Source organism: Prionailurus bengalensis, chromosome A2 (genome assembly GCF_016509475.1).
Source record: "Prionailurus bengalensis isolate Pbe53 chromosome A2, Fcat_Pben_1.1_paternal_pri, whole genome shotgun sequence".
NCBI lineage: Eukaryota > Metazoa > Chordata > Mammalia > Carnivora > Felidae > Prionailurus > Prionailurus bengalensis.
The window spans coordinates 117,285,938-117,310,519 of NC_057348.1; positions in this window are offsets into that span (position 1 = coordinate 117,285,938).

Below are 24,582 nucleotides of genomic sequence, written 5' to 3' on the forward strand. Positions count from 1 at the left end.
CAGTGGTTTGTAAAAATGAGGCAAGAGTACTGTGACACAGACATTTTTACATCCATTATCTCACCTAATGCTCACGGTGACCCCACAAAATACAGCCATTTCCCCAGCTGAGCAAACTGAGACTTGAAGAAGTCAATTCTTTGCCCAAGACCACAAAACCTGCATCCAAACCCAGGCGCATTCGCCTCCAAATTCGTCTTCTGCTACTCAATATAAACCTCCCAAAGACTGAAAATGACACTGCCGTGTGCTTATGCAAACCCACCTATCTCCTTGCTGTGCACACAGCCGGACTACATATCCCAGCCTCCTTTGCAGTAAGGTGTGGCCTTGTGAGTGGCTTCCGGTCAGTGGAATGTGAGTAGAAGTGAGGCAGTCCCCGCCCCCCTCCCCCGCACCTTCCAGGCCTGCCCATCTCTCCTACACCATCTTTCACTCCCTCTCTCTGCCTGTCTCAGTCCAACAACTAACTTCTAGGCTGTCGGGAATGGAAGAGCCACAGAACACAAGGTGCTTGGGTCCCTGAATCACCACATGGAAGGTGCCCACTGAACACTGACATTATTGGATCCATAAGCAAGATATGTAACTTCTATTATATTAAGTCACTGTGATTTGTGTTGTTTGTTAAGTAGTCAACCTTTAATAAATAATATGCAAGGATGCAAGGAAAGATGATGGCATCCATGAAGACTTCCTTTCCCCCAACCGGGGGTCCTGGGGCCTTGCTCTGCTTCTGTGATAATGACCTTGTCACAGTCTCCCTGCTCATTAGTAAAAGAAGGGCGTAGAACCAACTGATCTCTGAGCCCTTATCCTGATCTGAGAAAACCTTATAATTCCTCACCCACTGCAGCCCGTGTCCCCCACTATTCATCCTTCTTTGTAGGAACAAAGTTGCTTGGACCAGGAATGGCTTGACCCAAACTCCTACACACGTGGGAGTTTTCCTTTTCGTATAACACCTTTCCTCCACCTGCTGTGCAGCCATAGACAGATACACCTCTCTCATCCACAGTAGATACGTGAGATGTAAGTTGTACCATCAGGGGGATGGGTATCTTTAAACAGCTTTGGCCTGGAATGTCATAATCTCCCCCAAGCCCTCTGTGGTCTGCAAGGGAATAATAAGCACCTTCCACCAAGAGTAGGGCTGACTGCAGATCAAGACGTTGACCACTGTTGGGCATGAGGAGAATAAACAGAAGTCATTCTGCTCTTTGAAGGCACTGAGTCTTTAATTGATTTGACGTCTATAAAACATTATACCCAAGATATTAAGAATATCTCCAGTGGTTCGTGTGATACCGTTTTCTGTCACTGAATGTGATGGGCTCAAAATGAAGACAGTGTTAATACAGAGAAAGATGGAACTGAGATTTTTAATCACACCGACTCCTAGCCAAATCAGGAAAGGAGTGTGCTGTTTGCAGCTGGGATTCCGGCTGGGTCCCCGATGCTGAAATTAATTCCGCCCTCTTCTGGCCTGCCATGGTACCTCCAGAGAAAAGCTGTGAATCTCACAAATCACTCCTGGGCCTGCAGCATCCACCCCTCCAGAAACTCCCTGAGGGCAGGGGACTTGGCCTTATCATCCCTGTGGCCTCACAGTGCCGTTGGCAGGCATTTGTTGAATTGGATACTACTGAGGTTTCTAGAGAGCCAGTGAGGGTTAAGACCTGGGTTTTTTAAGTTGTGACAAATTGGGGGTACAGGTGTAAAAACCCAAATCCTGGTTACATGTGGTGTAACCACATGTCTGTCTGGATAATGTCCTGTCTGGATGTGTCAGGAAAGAAAGGGGCGGAGTACATGCTCTTAATATTAAAATATAAAATATTAAAATGAATTGGATTAACTGTTACGGTGGACACTGATTTTCCTCCTTCCTCTCTTCCTGTGTCACAGATTCCTCCTCTGATCTCAGGAGGGGGAGCTGGCGTGGGTGGGATGGATGCTGAACTCAGGCTTGGCCATTCACTATCTCTCCTCCATCACACTCACTGGCCGCATAAAATCCATGCCTGGGAATTTTCCGCTGAACCATGGCCCTCTCTACTCCTTCCCTTCCAGGTTGTTTTTCTGTCCCTTGTAAACTGAAGAATCCTGACTACTCAAGCCATTGGCAGGTCCCACAATACGTATCGCTCTAAGGCACCGGCACCTGGCTCAACTCAACTTATAAATTACCATAATTACCAAGGGCAAAATCCAAGGTTAATGATGAAACAAATTAATGCATATTTAAAATATATAAAAGTGGTCCATAACTACTACACGATGAAATAAGGTTAATTAAAGTAATTTTCAAAATATTAACAGAACCATAGTTCCAGCAAGTGCAGGAACATTATCAGCACATTTGAATCATTAAAGGATTTAAACAATGTATAGAGCCATAGAGGGAGCGTTCACATTTGTGAAGGTCAAAAAAGGATACGCCATGTAGCTTTTCTTCACGTGTGTGAGTCTCTTTTGTTGTTCCATGCTGTAGCATTTCTATATATAAGATTTAAACTGCTCTAATATTATTTGTAGATTTCTATTCATGCCAAAGAGGGAATTGCTTCTAGGAAAAATAATTGATGGAGTTTAACCATTCACCAACGGACAGTTATTTGTAGGTACTTAAACGTGAAGATTTAGCCGAGCATGGTAATCTGTCATTTTTAGTGCTTATTTGACTGTCTATAAGAACACAATTGAGTACAAAGCGGCAATGTTTCTATAGTGCTACGGCTACTTTGATTGATAACAAGAAGATACAGCTCCCATTTTTAATTTTTAAAATGCAAGATTATTCTGGAGTAAATTAACCTAATCACACAGCTCAAGTAAATTAATGTCAGTTCATTACCTAATAGCAAAAATAATATTAACCTAAAGAATCTAAATCCACTTCTGACACATATTCAATTTTTATAATGTTACGGTGACAGTTTTTTTCTGGGTTATATGTGGTGGTTTCCAGCATGAGCTTCTCTGCTAATTGGAAATGTTGAAAGTAAGAACACAAATATTCCCATGGTGTTGAAAAAGGTTGCTTCCAGAATTGATCTAGCTATATTACAATTCAGACACCGCTTCACTAAAACACCTTTGGGTATTTTGCATGGCAAGCCCGCTGTAAATTCATCCAGTGAGAAGGTCTCAGAGCTTTTGCTCCTGTGGCAAAGTGGATGTTTTCCAAGGCAGCCCGGCAGCTCTCATTTGGAGAATCCAGGTTTTCTGGCCATCGCTCCACCCCACTCCTGCCCCCACTGTCTGCTCTGGGAGAGTCCACAGCGTCGGCACTGTCTCCCCCAGCACCCTGGGGGGCTGGTACCTAGATTCTCCCAAAATGGGGCCGCATGTGGGTCACACAGACTGGAGGAAAGGCCCTGAGCTCACAAAATGTCTCCTTGGCTTTCGCAGCTTTCAAAGTTGGGAAATTTATGTTGCAACCTTGAGAGAGGCAGAGTAAATACAGAGCAGCCCAGCTATTTGTTTTCCTGTTGACGAACTCTGTGAGTTCAGACTGGAAACCCTCCAAGGACTGAAGTCTCTCCTCAAAAAGCAAAGTGTTAACCCTGAATGCTGGGGCTGCTTTTCCCGCCAGTTCTGCACCTCTCTGTCTCCCATCTAGAAAGTTCCAGAATATCTCTGGGCTTCCGCTGGCTATTTCTCTTGCTTGCTGATGAGTCTGTTCCCGTTTATCCCCAGGGCCAAAGACGGTGAAGGAAAAAGCCAAGTGACCACACGGGAGAGCAACTGTGAAGAATGTCTTGCAGAAAGGCTGGCTAGAGCTGGACCCTACGTGCTGAGCAAAACTTGCTTAGACCGGGGAAGTGAGTCACATATTTAGAACCAAACTTTTCTCCCTTCATGTATTTGCCACACGCTCCTCTGCAATCATGGTTTTCATCTTAGAAATCGTTATTCTTCTCACTGGAAATGTCACAAGTTAGCACGGCTTTTATCTGTTGGTGTTGTTTTCCTGAACATGAGACATGTCGTTGATAGAACAGTCTGGGTAAAATGATTTTAAATCCTGTAACCACTCCTTATTTTTAGTATGATCCACTGTCTTTGCCATTTACAAATTTTAAATATGATCTTTTTGTAAGTATGAAATTACTACATCCTCTCTATGGGAAACATGGGAAATGGGTATAAAATTTTAAAAATACTGTTTGTATTCTCATCACCCACAGTTAAGCATTTTTAACATTTTGATGTATTTCTCTCACTCTCTCTCTGCTGGTTATACTATCTGCATGCTGATTTTTTTCATTTGATCTTATGTCATAAATATCTTCTCAATATTTATTAGCAATAATCTTCAAAACTGAGATTTTTAATGACTTTGATAATATTCCATCACTGGAATGGACTATCATACTCTTAACTAGTCTCCTATTGTTGGATGTTATAAGTAGCATTCCAGGAAAGTCATTTCTACGTGAGTCTTTGGCCACATCTCTCAGTAATTACTTATGATAGATTCCTAGAAGTAAAATTACTGGGTCAAAGTGTAGGATCAGTGTTGAGGTTCTTAATACATTTTGCCAAACTGCTTTTTCCAGAGGACGCCTATCAGTTTACGCTCCCACCAGCAGCGACTGAGATGCCTTGGCTTGCTCTGTTCTTATCCACTTGGGGGATTGCTGGCTTTCATCTTGGCCAGTATAATAGATACTTCTGCTGTTGGCACAGGTGGTGTGGCCCAGGGATGGGGAAGGTGGTAGACTGGTAGTCAGGAGACTTGGGCTTGAATTTGGGAATGGAATTCTTCCATTAATCAGCTCTGTGACTTTGTGGAAAGCCCTTTGCAGAGAGGATAAAAATCTGGAATGGTGAGGCACCTGGGTGGTTCAGTCGGTTGAGTGTCCGACTCTTCATCTCAGCTCGTGTCATGATCCCAGGGTCATGGGATCAAGCCCTGCATTGGGCTCCACACTAAGCACGGAGTCTGCTTAACGTTCTCCATCCCCCCTCCTTCCACCCCTCTCCCCAACTCTCACTCTCTCTCTAAGAAAATTTTAAAAATTGGAATGGTAATGAATGCCCAGATGGGATAATAAATAAGAAAATGCCTTGTAAATGTAAAATGTAAGGTTTTCTTACTACATAATTTACTATCACTACCCATTGCTACCAGTAGCTAAGAAAAATTAGGAATTGAGTGTGCAAATTACAACAAAAAATGAAATGTTATGGAAATGTTGATTTAAGGTTTTCTTTTAAAAAATAAGAGGAGGTGACGTTCTTATTAGCATATTTTCTCACGTTTCTTTCTGAGCTCACACACAAAAAATTATGCAGTTTCCGAAATCTCAGATGAGCCTAACAGTGATGTATGAATACTGGATATTGTTTTGGATCAGGCAGATGAAACCAATAGTTAATGCTTTTATGGAAGGTGGATTTGGGTGTCAATGGCCCTTAGATGGAGACGGCAGAAACTCAAGAAAACTTTCAGTCTTAACGGCGGTAACTCAGTACAAAGCCTTCCCCCTAATCAGGCTGCTCTGTTCCGGTCATTCCATCACGTGAACCACCCTCCACATTCTTTCCCTCTTCTGCCCATTGATCTCTAGCTGCTTTTCCCTTGAGGTTTGCCGAGGATCTCCTTTCTCCTGAAGTCTTTCCCAGCTACCCTCAAGTGAGAGCTTTCTCGTTTTTAGGTTCTTCCCTGTGAACAACCACCCCCACCCCCAACCCCAGGCCAGCTCTGGATTGCCCACTGCTTTGTAAGATCCTTTCATTATTTCCAGTGCGTCAGTATTCCCTCCCCATCTGTACTGTCAATAATTCGAAGAAAGAGATTCTTCCCTTGCATTTGCAACTCTATGCACACTCTTGGCCCAAAATCAAGTTGTCCCTGAGGTTGACAAAGAAATAAAGTTTTACCCGGGGCCAAGAAGTCATTTTCCCAGTAACTCCCACTGGGGAAACTTGCTCTAGACCTTGTCTCTCTCTGCTTGAGGGGCAGGGAGGGCAAATCAGTGCCTCCAGCCACACTGCTTCTGGGGCCTATTTTTCCCTCATTAATTGTGCTGACAGGATAAGAATAGCTCACAACCCAGCAGCAGCAAAGGCTAATGTGGACAGTTTTATTCTTTCCTCATTTTTTCCTTCACCCTACTCCTCCTGAGTCACCTTCTACCCTCCTTGCTAAATATATACCTCCTTTCTGATTAAATGTCACTGTTTTTTTTAAACAAGGCTAAAGAAGAGGTTGAGTTTCAGTAGAATCATTATGATTCCCAAAGAAATATTAATGTTCTGAAGGCAACAGTGTCATATTCACATTTTAGAGAGGTGCAACGTGATTACATCTCAGTGTCAATTCTACACACATTCCGATTTCCAAAGACTTAGGGAGGACATGTGTGATTGTAAGAAACAGAAAGCCACCCAAATTATTCAAGTCAAAGGACAGAACAGAAGTTAAGGGAGCCACCCCAGCCTTTCTAGCACATCAAGCTTGAAATCTGTGATTTATGAAAGAGAATCCTGGTTTTTCAAGGCAGTGAGAAGGACTGTGCTGGACAAAGGAATTGCTACAATATGGACAGGTAAAATTCTCTGCTTCTCCTCAGGCAACTGGTAGAGTTCGGAGAGCCCTTTTGGTTTTGCAGAGCTGTAAGAGAAGGCTGCTGACGCCTGGTTTCCGCCCTAATGGAATATAAAGATTGCAACCATGTACGTCTACAATTGGGGCATTAGGTCCTGGGCAATGACCCAAGACAACTTTCCTCAGACTTTACAACATAGTTACAAAAAGAGCGTTTGGCAACTGTCCTGAGAAGAGGTTCTGAGAAAGAGCTCGGCGACCCAGCCAAATATAATTGCCTCCCAAAATTAGGTCAAAGTTGTCAGAGTGAGTTGAAGACCTGGAGGCAGAAGTGAGAGCACTGACCAATCAGTAAACAAATTCGCTATTGGCCTTCTTCAGAAGCCAGTTCTGGGGAATCTCTCTGCTTTACGAGCAATAATGTTTTAGGAAAATATATCAGAAGCACACGTTGAAATCGAAGTTGACCATTGCTACCACCAAAGGGAATCATTCCATAATCCAGAACTTTCAACTACTTCTTTCTTTCCATGCCATGTCACATTTTGTTTTCATTTGAGTGCCCTTTTGTTTGTAGAATCATCTCATAACTGTTTTTCACGGCTGCCGAAACAAAGATACTGGATAAGGGTGTGAACGGCTTCCGACGCATGGCCCTTCCCAGTTTGGGGGACAGCGGAGCTTTACCCTGGCTCCCAGACTCAGCCATGCCAATCTCGTTCCACCCTCCGCCTTCCAGCCCCCAGTCTTCTCCGCTTCCACAAACCCAGGCAAGATGGAACCGAGCCTGTTGCTGATGTTGCTAGCAGTGAGCAGATGAAGTGGCCGTCTACTGAATCTACCAAGGCCTAGCTGCAGCGATAAAGTTGATACTACTCAGACCCCAATCCTGGGTGGTAGACCAGTTCCATGGGTTGACTTAACAGGATCCGCCCTCCTTAAGCCCCTTAACCTGTAGACCTTGCTTCCCAGGTGCCACAGCTGTTGAACTTAAGGAAACTTCAAAGGATACCTTTGAATTCAAAGTTCAAAAGAGAGAATTAAAGTCAAACAAAATCGGTCCGTAGAAGAGGCGAAAGTGCTGTCCAAATGGCCCACGCGCTTGCTGACGTTCCCAGCCTCTCTCTGCTAGTTGGTCCAGGGGCCACGTGACTCCCTTTGGCCAAAAGCCTTATGAGCAGAAGGGCTGACAGTCTGTGCACCACTGTGGCCCAGAATGCTCACCAGCAGAAGTGAGTCCCACACCCCCCACCCCCCCCACATCCCCCCCTCCCCCCGCCGCCGCCTCCTTCCTGCTTCCCGGCCCCTGGAAACCACATATTCACAGGGGTGGCGCCTGGATCCCTGAGTCCCTGGATGGAAGAGTGCCTCCCAACCCAGGATGCAAACCGTAGTCTGCGGGCTAAGCCACAGATTCCAGTGTTTATTTATTATTTCGTATAATAAAGCCTATCTTTTAAAACGCGTTGATTGTTTTTTCCCTTTAATCCCATTTCTCCGGGAACTTCGTGCTCTGCAGAGAGGCTCGTGACGAGTGTAAGTGACTGTAAATGAGCGGCTCACGCACTACGTCCACGCCACCAGTGAGCAAGGCGTGAAAGAAAAAAGAGGCCATCCCAAATCAGATACCACTTTATACAGTGACTGAACGTCTAAACTGATGGTTCCGTGGATCCAATAAAACAGCTGACTTTGGCACTCAAAGGTCTTATTCTGATACAGTCATTTATTTTCTCCAAGACCCTAGGTAATTTAATCTTGTCTCTGCTTTGGTTTTAAGATGTAGGGAAGGACGTGCCTCAGAGGGTTTTGGTGGGCAATAAAAATAACTGTAAAGCACTTTTCCGGCACAAAGTGCTGCATAAATGCTTAATGATTTCCTTTAATGATATCACGGACAGGGGCACTGTACTTTTAGGTGAAATATTTTCATTTGAGTTATAGCATGTAATACTCCACATGTCGAGGCCTGATGGATGGCTGAAATAAGGATCTTTTGTTTTTCTGGAGTCTGGATAATTTAGTCATTCTCCTTTATCTCCAAAAATTACACTTAATTAAACATATGCAGGGCTCAGATCTCACAGAGGAGGCTGGTGACAGTGTATATAGAGAGGGGACTTTTCCAGACACCATGAATGAGACAGTCTTAAGGCCAACAGTTTTGTTCATGAATTCTGTTTTTAAGGAAAAAATACCCACTTGGGCACTTTTTAAATTTTTTTCAATTTATTTTTATTTACTTATTTATTTACTTATTTTATTTATTTTATTTACTTATTTATTTATTTATTATTTTGGGGGCACTTTTTTTTAAATAACCTACTTTGATTTAGAAAATCATAGCCTTATATTATACTGGGTGCGGGTTAGAATCTCAAAGGGTGGGCATTGCTCTCTCGTCTACCATGGAGGGGCCACATTCTTCTCTGGAATTATTATTCAAAGCAAAAAGTAAGAAGGAAAAAGGCAGCGACAATTTTTTTTTTTTTAAATGTAGTTCTAGGGACACCTGGCTGGCTCAGTCAGTGGAGCATGTGACCTTGATCTTGGGGTTGTGAGCTCTGGCCCCACGTCGGGTGTATAGATTATTTAAAAATAAAATCTTTAAAAAAAACAAAAACAACTCCCCCCCCCAAATGTAGTTATAGAATTCTTTTATTATTTTCTATGCATGCCATAAACTAAATGAGTTTGAGAAACTCTGCTTTGCAGGTCAGTTCACCAACCTCTAAGAGTTCATTCCATCCAGGCTTCCAACTTTGGAGTTATTCCAACTCTCGAACCAGCTGTACCTCTCCCCTGCCCACGCATCCTCTCACGGCAGCTACCATCCACCCATGCGTACTTTGTGCCAGCTTTTGTCCAACACAGTAAATGCAGTCTCGAGTAATCCACACCATAGTCCTGTAGGGTAGGAGTTCTTTATCCCATTTTTCAGATAAGGGAACGGTGCTCAGCAAAGTTAAATAATTAACCCCAAGTCATGGAGCTAGCAAGAAGCAGATTCTGGATTCAAACGTGGTCCAGCTGCTCCTGTGGTTGGGCTGATAAGCCCTCCGCTAATGTGCCTTTTCACACAGCTCCGTCCTTAGATGGTGAGGAAGGGAAGGGGGAGGGTGGAGAAAGGAAGGAAAAGAAAGTGAGCAAAATGACTGCTCCTTCTTTTTCTTAGAAAGAAGTGTAGAGCTGAAAACAACCAGCCACTTTGCACATTTTTTAGAAAAAGAAACAGATACTCAGACAAGTGAAATGGCTTTTACAAGGTCACCACCGTACCTTGAGTAAATTAAAACTAAACACAGGATGTTGGGGCCAGAATCAGTATCCAGGATTTCCAACTCCCAGGTCTGTTCTTTCCACCATAGTATCCCCTGTCCCACTCCACCTTTCATTAAAAAAATAATAATTTAGGGGCGCCTGGGTGGCTCAGTCGGTTAAGCTTCCGACTTTGGCTCAGGTCATGATCTTGCGGTTCGTGAGTTCAAGCCCTGCATCGGGCTCTGTGCTGACAGCTCAGAGCCTGGAGCCTGTTTCAGATTCTGTCTCCCTCTCTCTCTCTGACCCTCCCCCGTTCATGCTCTGTCTCTCTGTGTCTCAAAAATAAATAAACATTAAAAAAATTAAAAAATAATAATAATTTAAATTAGTGAGTTTACCTCATATATATATATTTACTTATTTATATTATTTTTACATATTTATATATATAAATAGTTTAAATTGTTGCAATGACCTGGAATAGCCACCTGTCATACACACTTGTGTGGAGGGAAAGGTCAGCCCCTAAATTCACTCACTGTTCATTCAACTCACGTTTTAGACTATTTCCCCTGGGTAGGGCTCTGTGTCAGGGTCAGAAGACAGTGTCAAACTGGACTGATTGGTCCCTGCAGACGTGAGCAGTTTTCAGCCTCATTAATGTAAAATTTAATGACTTTTATCATACACCAAGGGTCAAGAGAAAAAAGTAGTGAAATTGATCCAAAACATTGATTCTTAAGTGTCCTTTCATTACTTGAATCCTTTGCCTATTTTTTTAAGTTTATTTATTTATTTTGAGAGAGAGAGAGAGCACGAGCAGGGGAGGGGCAGAGAGAGAGAGAGAGAGAGAGGGAGAGAGAGAGAGAATCCCAAGCAGGCTCCACACTGTCGGCGTGGAGCCCAACATGGAGCTCCATCCCACGAACGGAACAGTGAGCTCATGACCTGAGCTAAAATCAAAGAGTAAGACGCTTAACCGACTGAGCCATCCAGGTGCCCCCCTCCTTTGCCTATTTCTATAGTAAGTGATACATTTTTAAATATGGTGAAGGAAGGCATTTCATTTATTCACCGAATATTTGTTACACACCTACTGTGTGCAAGGAAACTTCTAGGCAGTTGGGATGCATTGCTAAGCAAAATAGACAAAAATATCTACCCTCATGGAGATTGTATCCTAACTGGGAGAGACAGGAAAGAAAGAATGACCACAACGAATCAGTAAAGTATGTATTTTTTTAGAAGGTGACGGGGGTTAGAGAAAAACAAAAAAATCAAAGGGTACGTGGGGTTTGGAATTTAGAGGGCAAATGGGGCAGGTTGCAATTCTAAATAGGATGTCCAGAGCAAGCCTCACTGACAATGTCTGAGCACACTTGAAGGTGACACAGTTAGGCTTGTGGAATTCTGGGGGTGGGGAGAGAACATTTCATCAGAGTGAACAGTCAGTGCTGGGCCATCAGGTAGGAGCCGTCAGCAGGCCATGTTGCTGAAGCACAGTGAGCAAGAGGCAAAGTAGAAGGAAAGAGGTCAGGGAGCTAAGCGGGGCAGGGGTCATGGCTCAGGCAAGGCCTCGTAGCCCACTGTGAGGACCCGGCTTTACTCCAAGTGAGACGGGGAGTCCCTAAGCAGTTGCAGGCAAGGCAGTGACAGCAAGAGACTTGGGTTTCAAAGAACCACTCTGGCTTCTGTGCTGGGAACAGAGTTCAGGGGCAAGAGGAGAGGCAAGCAGACCAATGCGACACTAAAGCATCACGTGGAAATAATCCAGAGGAGAGATGAACGTGGTCCAGATCAGGGGGCTAGCAGAGGAGCCGGGAGACATGGTTGGATTCTGGATATATTTTGAAGATAGAGCCACAGGTTTTCCGGGCAGCCTGGACGTGAGGAGAGGAGATGAGGAAAAGAGAAGAGTCCAGGGTGACGCCAAGGTTTTTAGCTTGAGCAGCTGGAAGACCATTACCTAGATGGGGGAGATTGTGGGTGGAGCCATCTCGCAGCTGTGAATTCAGGCACTGAGATGTGGTCACGTAGAGGTTGTGAATCTGGATTCGAAGGAAGGTGTGATTTGGGGAGTTACCTGCTCCCCGCCCCGCCACCGCCCTGTCCCCATGAAAGCCAAGAAACTTGACAAGATCACCAAGGGGCTTATGCTATCTGCTAAAAGCTGGTGAGAATGACCCATCCATCTAAACGGAGAATTTCATTTTCCCGAAAATGTACGAACAGGGAGAAATGATTAAGAGCAAGAGAATCGTGGGGCGCCTGGGTGGCGCAGTCGGTTAAGCGTCCGACTTCAGCCAGGTCACGATCTCGCGGTCCGGGAGTTCGAGCCCCGCATCGGGCTCTGGGCTGATGGCTCGGAGCCTGGAGCCTGTTTCCGATTCTGTGTCTCCCTCTCTCTCTGCCCCTCCCTCGTTAATGCTCTGTCTCTCTCTGTCCCAAAAATAAATAAACGTTGAAAAAAAAATTAAAAAAAAAAAAAAAAGAGCAAGAGAATCGTTTGACAATGATTTATTTTTTAAACAGCTCCTGAAAGAAAAACAAAACCAGGGAAGCAAATTTAATTTTTAAATTTATTTTTCTCAATTATGGTCACAGCCTTTGGCCAGGGGCCTGAGGCCGCCGAACAGAAAGCTTACAAATGTTTGGGCAAGAAGCAAGCACGGAATTTCTTGTGTGCACGAAGACACTGGCACCAGACAAAACCAGAAAGTGCAGTAAAGTCCCAGAGCCCACGTTCTTGCATTGGGAGACTAAGTTTCATGTCTGCAGAGCGGGCCCAGGATCCAAGAGATAGGGCACGCACAGATCCCCAGTGAGAGGGACCCCTAAGTAAGTGCCATGTGACCTCTATTGTACTGGCAGATACTTAAACAAAAATTTCTACCCTTTTGAAACCTACTATCATTACCATCATGAATGAGAGACTGAGGCTTTCCCGTTATTCTAGAATCTCCTCAAAATGGTAATAATGTTCGGATTGTGAAGTGACCCGTGCCAAGTCATTGATTACTGCATTCGTCTCCTGAGCAGCTATGGAAAGTCATCTCGGCTCCTCCCGCGAGCACAAGGGAGAAGTGAGCACGCCCTGCAGGGGGCAGCTGGCACCTGTCCCAGAAAGGCTGCCGCAATCCTCGCTCAGCAGAGGAACCACCTTCTCAGTCGGCTTCCCACTGGCCTCACCTCTGCATCCTGCCATCCCATGCTGCCAGCACAACCAACCAAAGCTTTTTGGCAAGGACTCCGCCAATATGAGGTTTGCCTCCTAAAGTAAATGTGCTCTCAGGAAGTCACTCCATGGCTGCAGTTAGTTAAGAGCAACCGTGTTTGCTTTATCCCCAGAGCTGCAAAGCACCGTCGTCTGCAGGATTCGACGCAGCAGGGCCGAGCGATTAGATCCCAGCATTCTTCCGCCTTACACCATTCCCCAAAGAGTACTTTGGTGTCCCCTTCCCTCTATAGTGCCCCAATTGCTACATATCATAATGATCTCTCTCTCTCTCTCTCTCTCTCTCTCTCTTTTTTTTGGTCAAACTACATGCGCCCAAGTCTATGAGTGCCCAATAACCCAGATGTTGTGTGATGGTGAACCAATCTCTTCTCACTTTGTGCCTTTAAATTCCCCTGTAAGCTACAGATGGGAGCCCCATGTGCCTATATTTCCACAAGCCAGCCCTCTCATTCCAAGCCACCCTCCAAGGAAATTCTTGTTCTACCGGCATCAATGCGGCTGCTGTAATTGCTCATAAAGCCATCCATGGGACTTTGCGGCAGGCGCCTTTCCTAAGCTCTGTAATTAATTCTTGGAAAGCCATAGAAGGAGCTTGTTCAGAGCACTGTTAAATCAAAAGCAGGCTTCCTGTTGGCCTGCTCACACGGAGCCCTCGTAGTTTGAAACAGATAATGAACCAGGCTGAAGAAATCTCCGAACAACCATTCATTCTCCAGCTGTAGAATCTATGTGCCACCCAAGACAGAAATAGCGTGCATGGGCCATATGCTGATGCAGAGATCACGGTGCTTCTGAGGCACAGAAGACCTTGGAGCATGAACTTTAACTACCGGCCAGACCCTTGTTTGCTTACATTATTTTCTTTAACTCATTTGTTTGCCAGCTTGTTTGTTTGCTCATGGACACTGAGGTTGTTTTGATATAAAAAAACATTTCAGAAAGATGTGTGGCTGTGGTACGTACCATGAGCTGAAGGGGCTGACTAGTCAAGCTGGTGGCTGGGCACTGGTCTACATGCATCCGCTCACTTATGATGATAATAACAATAGTAAAGCTACAATTCATTGAGTGCCAGCTGTGTCCAAGCAGTCTTTGACCCTTGTGCATACATTCTGCCACGAACCCTGAGAAGACAAAGTGATTGACTCCGTCGTACAGATTAAAGCCTGCTGTTGTAATGTCGTTGTGTACTACAGGTGACCTTAGGGGAATAAGGCAGATTATAGCTTTCTTTCTCCCTGCCTAAATAAAACTGCTTATGTGAAAGCACAGGCCCTTATCCACATTAAATACTCAATACACGTGCGTACTGCTTCAGTGAAACTCCCACTTGGTCACTAGTTTTAAAAGGGAACTTGTCACTTTCCAATAGTAGTGGTTCTCAACTGAGTGTGATCTTGCTCCCTAGGGGGACAGTCAGTAATGTCTAGGATCATTTTTAATCATCACAGTTGGGGAGGGAGGCTTTGCTACTGGCATCGAGTTCGTAGAGGCCAAGGATGGTACCAAACATTCTACAATGCACGGGACAGCCTCCTCCACACCCAACAAATAACTACCCAGCTCAAAATATCAGTAGTGCTAAAGTTGAGGAATCTTTTTAGGACAGAACAACCAATAGTCATTTGTTGATTAATATTTAAATTATAAGTGTCAGGGGGTGCCTGGGTGGCTCAGTTGGTTGAGCGTCCGACTTTGGCTTGGGTCATGATCTCACAGTCTGTGGGTTCAAGCCCTGCGTCAGGCTCTGTGCTGACAGCTATGAGCCTGGAGCCTGCTTCCAATTCTGTGTCTCCCTCTCTCTCTGACCCTCCCCCGTTCATGCTCTTTCTCTCTGTCTCAAAAATAAATAAACATTGGGGCGCCTGGGTGGCTCAGTCGGTTAAGTGGCCAACTTCGGCTCAGGTCATGTCGGGCTCTGTGCTGACAGCTCAGAGCCTGAAGCCTGTTTCAGATTCTGTGTCTCCCTCTCTCTGACCCTCCCCCATTCATGCTCTGTCTCTCTCTGTCTCAAAAATAAATAAACGTTAAAAAAAATTAAAAAAAAACATTAAAAAAATTTTTTAAATAAAAAAATAAATTATAAGTTTCAAATCCTTCCCCCTCCCCCACAAATAGTTATTCCCATAGGCTCTGATGTTAGATCACATACTAGAATTGGCCAAAGACGTATCCTTTACATTCCGAAATTCAGACGGGTATCTAGCACAAATATTAATGCCACATACCTTGCTTGGGTTGGGAGACACCCAAGAAAGATCGGGATGCCAAGGTCAATCTCATATTTGGGAGTTGATGTTGAACTATCATGTGAAGTGAAAATCCAGCCACTATACCAGTATGAAAATTGGCTGCCCCTAAGATCCACACCAAATCAGAAAAACATTTCAACAAATTGCAAAGAACCAATGACATAGAGACCATGTTGTTGATCCACGATGACATAAAAATTATGAACCAACAATAAACAGGAGAGCAAAAATCTTTAAACAATATTTTTGGAAAAGAAAAAATACACATCTAAATAATCCTTGGATTAAAGAATAGCTCATACTACTTTATCATTTGCTTTTGTCACTTAATAATCTATCATAAACATTTCTCCCATACCTTTAGGGTCTTTCTAAAATATGACTTTTCAGGGCAACGTGATATTCCAAGGCATGGATAGCGTATACTATGTAACCAATCCCTATTTAGACACGTTTACATTATTCTCCAGTTTTAGCTATGATAAGTAATGCTATAATGAACATGAAACATTAACATTTTTATTTCATTGCTCACAAATCTAGTTTGCACCATTAAGTTCTTCTTGCATTGCTCAGTTAGAATGTTCCCAGTTGGAGACCAGTTGTAGAACAACTTTATCTGAAGGAAAAGAAGCCACAAGAGAAAGAAGGAAAGAAAGAAAGAAAGAAAGAAAGAAAGAAAGAAAGAAGAAAGAAAGAGGAAGAGAGAGAGAAAGGAAGAAAGAAAAGAGAAGGAAGAAAGGAAACCCTGCATTTTAGATCTTTCCGCAAATATGATTGTTCCAGGAAAATATCAAGCCACTTGCTAGTGGTTTGTGTCACCATTTGAAGAAGAGTAAGGAAAAGGGCAGTGCAGATACTGCATTATCAGACGCTGTCATTACAATTTGTAGATCTCACACATACATATGTAAATAACAGATGCCAACTTCTTTCCTCCACACGCTGCCTCTAAATCGAAGTAAAAACTATATTACTGAAGCAAGGAAAACTAGAATAGCGAGGACAATAAATCAAACAATGATATGAGTTTTGTTTAACACTGAGAAAATAAGTGTTTCTAGATGACTACAGATCACGTAAGACAAACAAGTCTGGAAAAGGAGAAACGAACGGGTGAGACAAAACTAAAAGGAAGAAAATCGGATGAAATTCATCAGGACTGAAAACATTGGCAGTTCCAGGGCAGGGGCCTTTGCTGAGTAATCGGGTGTGATGCATGTGAATATTGACACAATCCACGCTGCCTGAACCCTGAGGGAAGCCACGTGCAGTGCCTGTAAAGAGCCTGCACTGGCATCAGACTGCCTTGGCTCACTTTTGGTGGTGGAACTGGGTGGCCTTGGCCAAGCTCACCAAGCCTCGGTTTCTATATTCCTAAAGTGGCTGTAATAACATCCTCTGCTTCATAGGGATGCGATGGGAATTAAGTGGAAAATCCCATGTAAGTAAAGGGTTTAGCATACTGCCAAGCACATTTGTACGTGCTCAATAAGTAGTGGCCATTATCACATGAACTTCAAAAGACTAAGAAAAGTCAGATGGCCAGTTGAAAAACAGGAACAGGAACTAGATGTTGTTACTATGCCTCTGTGATAAACTCTGTAGTCCATTTTAACACAAGGACATAAATTTGGTTGTACGAACCACTTTTAAACCATTCTGAGTTCTAAATGTGAAGTGCAATGAAATCCACATGCAGGCTTCTAATATGCTCTAGTCATTGAAATAGATATTTACTTTATCTTGGCAAGCCTGTTTGTGGAACTGAGACCATGAGGCATGAGTGAAGAGAGTTTAAGGGACACGAGTGAGCGAGATCAGGTCACCTGGGGCCACCTCTGATTGGAGGCTGATTGCATCCTTTCAAATGGTGAGGATACAATGTGATATTTGGCAAAATATCCATGATTTGGCAAAAATAATAACATTTATTGATATTTGCCAAATGCACTCCCTTGATAATGGTGAGATGCCAAAACATTGTTTTCTGTTTTCTTTGGGTTGTTTTGTTTTGTTTTTAAGAATTTGGCTTTGAAATATGGAAAGTCCCATGATGAGAGGCCACTCAGTAAGAGCTGATGATCCTGAATAATTATCAACTACTGAGGATTCCTCTCTCTTCTCCGAATCCATAAAACCCTTCCAATTAGAGATGGCTTTAGTTTCTCTTTAGTCCAAAAGCAGCCTATCTATACTGGACCTTTTTTGACTTCATCATTTCCCCAGGTGCTATTGTAAAGCATCTTATTCACTTGCAAAATTAACCAACAGGTTAATCTTTCCCTTTCCCTTTTTAAAAGCAAGTATGACCTCTTTGTTCTAACAATTCTAGAAATTACACGTGGGCAAGATTTCTATTTCCAGAGATGTTTACCTTTGAAAAAGGTGGAATGTCTGATCCCAAACGTGCTGCTTATGGAGTGACTGTCTCCTTGTGAAAGGAGACTCCTTTCCACACCGAAGTAAAGGGGAAAGTGGCTGGTCTAGGGCTTTCTGTCTGTCCCCTCAGTGTGGCTGGGTTCGTTTTGTGCCTCAAGTTAGTGGCTAGATTCTTTGCCTTGGCAGAGAAATGTATTGTCTATTTTAATGCTGACCTGTGATGTTTTATTCACATTTTAAATCTTTTATTGCCTGCGGTTCCCATGAGATTTTCCCTTTTGTTAGCATTTTTTCCTGATTGGTATTGATTCTCTATTTTGCCACAGGGTTAGGAAACCTACTGCCCTGTTGGCATGATTGCAAAGAATCTGGCTGCTGTTTTCCTCCCCACGAAAGAGGTATCTATAGCCATTTAATTATATAGTGTATTTTTAAAGCAAGAATGAAAGAACCAGGGATCATCTTTCACTTAAATTCAGCTTAGCATGTTCACAGAACGTTAAACGTTCTCAGTGCAATGGGTGTCCTTGTCTAAAAGAAAATCAGTACCGCTGGTTTTACCCAGCCTAATGTCACAAGATTTTATTGTATACTGCTTTCTTTCTTCAGACAGAAATAGAGTCCATAACCTCCAATCCTATCAAAAAGAAATAAACGTGCTCTGGGGGAAAAATCCTAAATCTAGACATTACAGTTGCAAAGTAATTCTCGTGCCTTCCATCAGACACAGCCTACGTGTCACAGTGGCTCCGAACTTATTTAAATGCCCAAACTGAAACTGTTCTTGCATATTATATATAGAGTATACCAAGGCGTTCTGTGGCAATTGAATTTTTATATAATAAAAAGTGTATTCATAGGTATGAATCAATAGAGGACAGACAGGATATGTCTAACAATCATGTTTTTGAAGGCCAAAATGCATGTATCCAGAGACAGTTGATTATGTAGATTAGAGAGAAACACTTCTTTGATGCAAAATGGCCCTTTCTGGTCCACTCAGAGTTCCTGATCTCTCACACTTCCTTATTTCAAAAGTTACTACAATGCGACAGTAATCAAAACAGTGTGGTACTGGCATAAAGACAGACATACGGATCAATAGAATACAATAGCCCGAAATAAACCCTCACATTTATGGTCAAATGATTTTCAACAAGCATACTAATACTGTTCTACGGGGGAAAGAACAGTTTTTTTCAACAAATGGTATTGGGGAAACTGGATAGTCACATGCAAAAAAAAAAAAATGAAGTACCCTTACCTTGCACCACATGTAAGAATTAATTCAAAATGGATTTTTTGGAGAAAAACATACAGTCAAATCTCTATGATATGAGATTTGGAATGAGGAAAATCTTTACGACATTGGATTTGACAATGATGTCTTGGATATGACACCAAAACTACAGGCCACAAACGCTATAAAAGTAAACAAACTGGACTACATCAAAATTTAAAACTTGTGCGAATCAAAGTACATAGTAGAATGAAAAGGCAACACACAGAATGGGAGAAAATATTTACAAGCAACAATGTGATCAGGAGCTAATATCCAGCCTATATAAAGAATTCCTACAAGTCAACGACAAAAATCAAACAACTCAATTTAAAAACGGGCACCAGGGGCGCCTGGGTGGCGCAGTCGGTTAAGCGTCCGACTTCAGCCAGGTCACGATCTCCGTGAGTTCGAGCCCCGCGTCAGGCTCTGGGCTGATGGCTCAGAGCCTGGAGCCTGTTTCCGATTCTGTGTCTCCCTCTCTCTCTGCCCCTCCCCCGTTCATGCTCTATCTCTCTCTGTCCCAAAAATAAATAAACATTGAAAAAAAAATTTTTTTAAACGGGCACGGGATTTGAATAGACATTTCTCCAAATAAGGTATGCAAACAGCCAATAAGCACATGAAGATATGGCCGATACCACTAATAATTAGGAAAATGCAAATCAAAACCACAATGAGATACCACCTCACAATCATTAGGATGACTTTTGTCAAAAACAAGAACAAAACCAGGAGATTACAGGTGTTGGCAAAGATGTGGAGAAATTGGAACCCTTTGTGCACTGTTGGCAGGAAAGCGAAATGATGCAAATGCGGCGAAAAACAGTATGGCTGTTCCCATATGATCCACCAATCCCACTCAAAAGAACTGAAAGCAGGGTTGAAAAGATTATTTACACCCTCATGTTTACAGCAGCATTAGTCACAACAGCTAAGGGGGTAGAAGTAACCCTGGGAGTGTCCATGGACAGGTACATGGATAAATAAAATGTGGAATGCACATATAACGGAATACTATTCAGCCTGACAAGGGAAGGAAATTCTGTGCATGTTACAGTATGGGTGAATCTTGAGGGCATTATGGTAAGCTAAATAAGCCAATCACAAAAAGACAAGTACTGTACGATTCCCTTATCTGAGTTATCTAGAATAATCAAATTCATAGAGACAGAAAGCAGAATGGTGGTTGCCAGGGGCTGAGGGTAGGGAGGATAAGGAAATACTGTTTAATCAGTACAGAGTTTCGGTTTTGCAAGATGAAAAGATTTCTGGAGATGGGTAGTGGTAATGGTTGTGCAGCAGTGTAAAAATACTGAACTGCACACTTAAACATGGATAAGATGGTAAATTTCACTTCAGGTGTACTTTATCACAATTTCTTAAAGGTTTAAATCTTGCTAGCCTTATTTCCTGTAAGACTCGATCATAATAATTCAGTATGTCCATTTCAAATATTAACTTTGCTTTTTACCTTAACCCTCAATCAGAGCTAGCACTCCTTTACAATATGCAGGCATCCAAATAACATGCATTCACAAACTCCAGAGGGAAACAATACAGTACTCAAACCTGGATTATTTTCTTAGGAAAATTCCTGATCTCCCACTTACCAACATCTCCCTCTTTATATCCATGTACCTTGTTCACCCAATATTTATTGAGGGCCTGTTATGAGCTGGGCATCAGGGACACGAGAAAAATCAGAAGCCATAAGGCTGCCCTACAATAAGAAGCTATACTTGAGGGGCACCTGGGTAGCTCAGTCAGTTGAGCATCTGACTCTTGATTTCGGCTCAGGTCATGATCTCACAGTTTGTGAGTTCGAGCCCTGAGTCAGGCTCTGCACCGACAGCGTGGAACCTGATTGGTATTCTCTCTCTCCCCCTCTCTCTGCCCCTCCCCCTCACTTGCACTTATTCTCTAAGTAAGTAAATAAATAGTTGTGGTTTGTTGTTGTTGTTGTTGTTTTTTAAAGAACCCACACTTGAGCTTGATCATGAAGGGTAAGTAGAATTTGCCAAGTGGCAAAACATGGAGAATGGTATTCTCAGAAGTAGAAAGAACATGTGCAAAGGCATCGTAGTTATGAAAGGGCAGGCTGTCCTAGGAAATGAGAGACATTCCAGTGTGGCTGAAGGACGAGGTGCATGGCATGGAGTGTTGGAGGCATAAAGCCAAGGAGAATAGTTTTCCTGCTCTCTGGTCTTCCATATTCTCACTCAAACGAGCTGCCTTTCCGCTCATGAAGAATGACTTCTGGCATCTTGCGGCATTTCAGCATTTGTAGAACTAGATCTTTCTCTGGTGTGGCGTAAAGACGTGAGGACGAGCGTCTTAGGCCAGGCAAGGAAAATGCCTGCATACGTGTCACCACCTCCTCCTCCCAACTCCACAACAGGCATAACTAATCAACGATTGCACTTTTTCCTTTGAAGCTACACACGGTCCCAATATCCTGGACACAGCACTCAGGCAGGCACAACCAACAGATCAGGATGACACTTTAGATGAAACCTATTTAACGTCCCTGTCTTTGGGAACAGCATTTTGCCCAGTTTGGCTGAACTATGTTGGATATATAGCAAATAAATTCTGTGTCACTTGTCACCTCTCAGGAATGTATGGTTGAAATCTCGACTACGTGGATAAATCAAGGCTGAATCTTCTCATGCTGAAGTTTACTTTAACCTTTGCAAACTTACCTATGTGCCAAGTATATACTAATGCCATATATATTTGCTGCATGTACTATTGACAGTAACCTAGCAAATCAGGCATCTTTATTCCTGTTTGAGAAAAGGAAAATTTGGCACAAACATCTAAGTAATCTACCCAAGATCACAAGGTTAGAAAGAAGCAAAGTGAGGGTATGAACACCTACAACCTTCCTACCACATCATATGGCCACCACATTATGCTAATTAATTACAGGATAGGTAAACTTTCATTGCCTCATTTTGCATGTAGAGTGGGTTTGCTCAAGAAGTCAAGAAATTGCTCAAGAAATCAAGAAATTGCTCAAGAAATCAAGAATGTTTACAAAGTCAAAACACAGAGCTCAAAGGGATATTGGCCACAAATCCTAAGGATATTTTATGCATAACGCTCAACAAAGTTCAGTCAGTAGGAAGATCCCACATGATCCAGAAGTGTTGGTCTTGAAAACTTCTGATGGGGTCAGAGATGTTAAGAGATTCCGTCTTATTCTGAGAATCAGGCGTTCACCATGATATTGATATTCTTTCCTCTCTGTACCCAGTCAAGTAGGACATGATGCTCTCTCTAGTGTCAGGCATTAGACAGCAGTTCAGCTCATCCTAGGGGGCAATATCTTGTCTGAAAAGGGAAACCATAGAAGGTTCTTGCTATTAACAGATGCTTGCTATTATCTGTACTTGAGTCAAATTGATTTGAGTTCAAATCTGTCCATAACTCCAGGGAGAATCCCCCTCTGAGTGAGGGATGTGAAGGTGGTTCCCCCCTGAGGTCTTACTCTGGGCAACCTGCCCAAAGTGCTTATCCAAACGTGTGCCTTTGTTGGCCAATAATTGTATCTGACTTTTTACAAGTTTTTATTTTATAAGGCTTTCACTGAATTTTCCATTCTTAAGACAGAATTTGTCAGGCACTACTAAAGAGGACACCATCAATAGAATTTCTCTGAAACTGGATTATTATCCAAGCAGTTTTCGAATTCTCATTTTATATAAACATCCATCACCACAAATAAATAAACGCATCTCTCAACATTTCTTCTTACTACGAAGAAGCCGATGAATATTTGGCAAGGAAAGTAACACAACTCCTCTTACTTTCCCTTAGGGCTTCAGGAGTACATATTTTCCACTATCCCAGATGACAGCCAAGAATCACTAAACCCACATTTCAGAGCTGATTAAGAGGCAACAATGAGGTAGTAACGAGGACTGGTTTTCTTGCAGAGATGATAAAAATGATATGAAATTCAGGGAGTCAAAATGATACATCAGGGGTTACCGGCTCACTCAAACCAGGGGCAGGGAGGGAGGGCTCTTCTGGGGGAATAGGACATGCCCTAGGCTGGGAGAGCATTTGCCTTCCCGTCCCAGCTCAACCTCTTGTGATCCATGTGACTGTGGACCATGATCAGCGAAATGGAGATGAAAATGTCACCTTGCCTTCTCCTCCATAGGATTGTTATGAAGACAAATGAGATAATGCATATAATGTGCTCAGAAAGCTATAAACTGTCCTGTGGAAGGCAGAGTTATTTAGACCCTTGCAAAGACTGTTAGCACTCCCAATGCATTAAAGAATGCTACAACTTTATATATTCAATTAACCTTTCAATACGTTGCGATCAAGCCTCCATTTCTGCGTACCACCATATATTCTAAAGAATATATCAACTTAGAAGCTGATGGAACATGGAGAAAGAGTCACAAAGGACCTAAAAACGAACTGCCACGCTCCATGTCTGGAAGTCTCATCTCCCCTGACCACCTTCCTTTGTGCAATAGATCCCCCCCCCCCAAATTGCCTACAGGAGGGATGTTTTGAAAATCAAGTCACACTTCAAATTATATAAGGTTAGTTCATTTTTTAAAAGAGCATATGGTGGTAAATCCTCTGGAAAGTGAATTATTATCCTTAATCTATCTGTTGTGTAAATACAGATTTTTATATCCTGGGTTGGCTTGAACTATATATACACTCGAACTGAATGGGCCCCGGGTGTAATTTATTCCTCAACTTCGGCTAACAAATTGCCGTTCTCCATGCATGATTTTTTTCAGCTGCAGCAACTCGGAACAAGAAGAAAGGCAATGGATCAGGTCTCTGGTACCATGTGTGGTGATGACTCATTCAGGACTCTAACACACTCCATTGCAGCTCTCGGGGAAAGGATTTCTTTCCTTTTATTTTATTTATTTATTTATTTATTTTGGATTTCTTTCTTTTTAAATGAAAGGCAATGATAGTCATAACCACCCAGTATATAATATTAATTCTAAATAATACAGTGTTCTTAACTGCAAGCTCCCAGGAGCAGATATTTTATTTCTTATTAAGCATATAATTTACCTGTGTAAATGTACTGTATGCAGTTTGTAAGTGCTACATAAACTTGAATCAACAGAACAGATATTCAGAGAAAAAGGAACAGTAAGCACCTAGAAGGGTATGTATGTACTTATTCGAAGAATTAAATAACACGACTTTATTGATAACCAATTATGCATCGTATCTAAAACACAAAAGCTCAACGATACTGGATCATCACTTTGGTAAAGCAAATGCCACGGATGAATGAATGAATGAATGAACGAACGAACATCATTTTATCGGATCCTTCCCCTTTTGCAACTTTCTCTTCCCACAACATCTTATCAGAGGGTCCTACTAAAGAATTGTACACTGGGAAATGCCAGGGAAATCAAGGCACTCACTGCTTTAAGGGTGCCTGGGATTTATCTGAATTGAGTGTGCTAAGGCAGGCAGACACAGAAAAGACTGTCGTAAAAAAAAAGTTTTTTATACCATCAGATGCCTAGAAACAGAAGGCTTAGCATGCCATGTAGGGCCACTGGGGAAGCATCCAGGTCGGTAGGAAGCAGAGAGAGAGGGG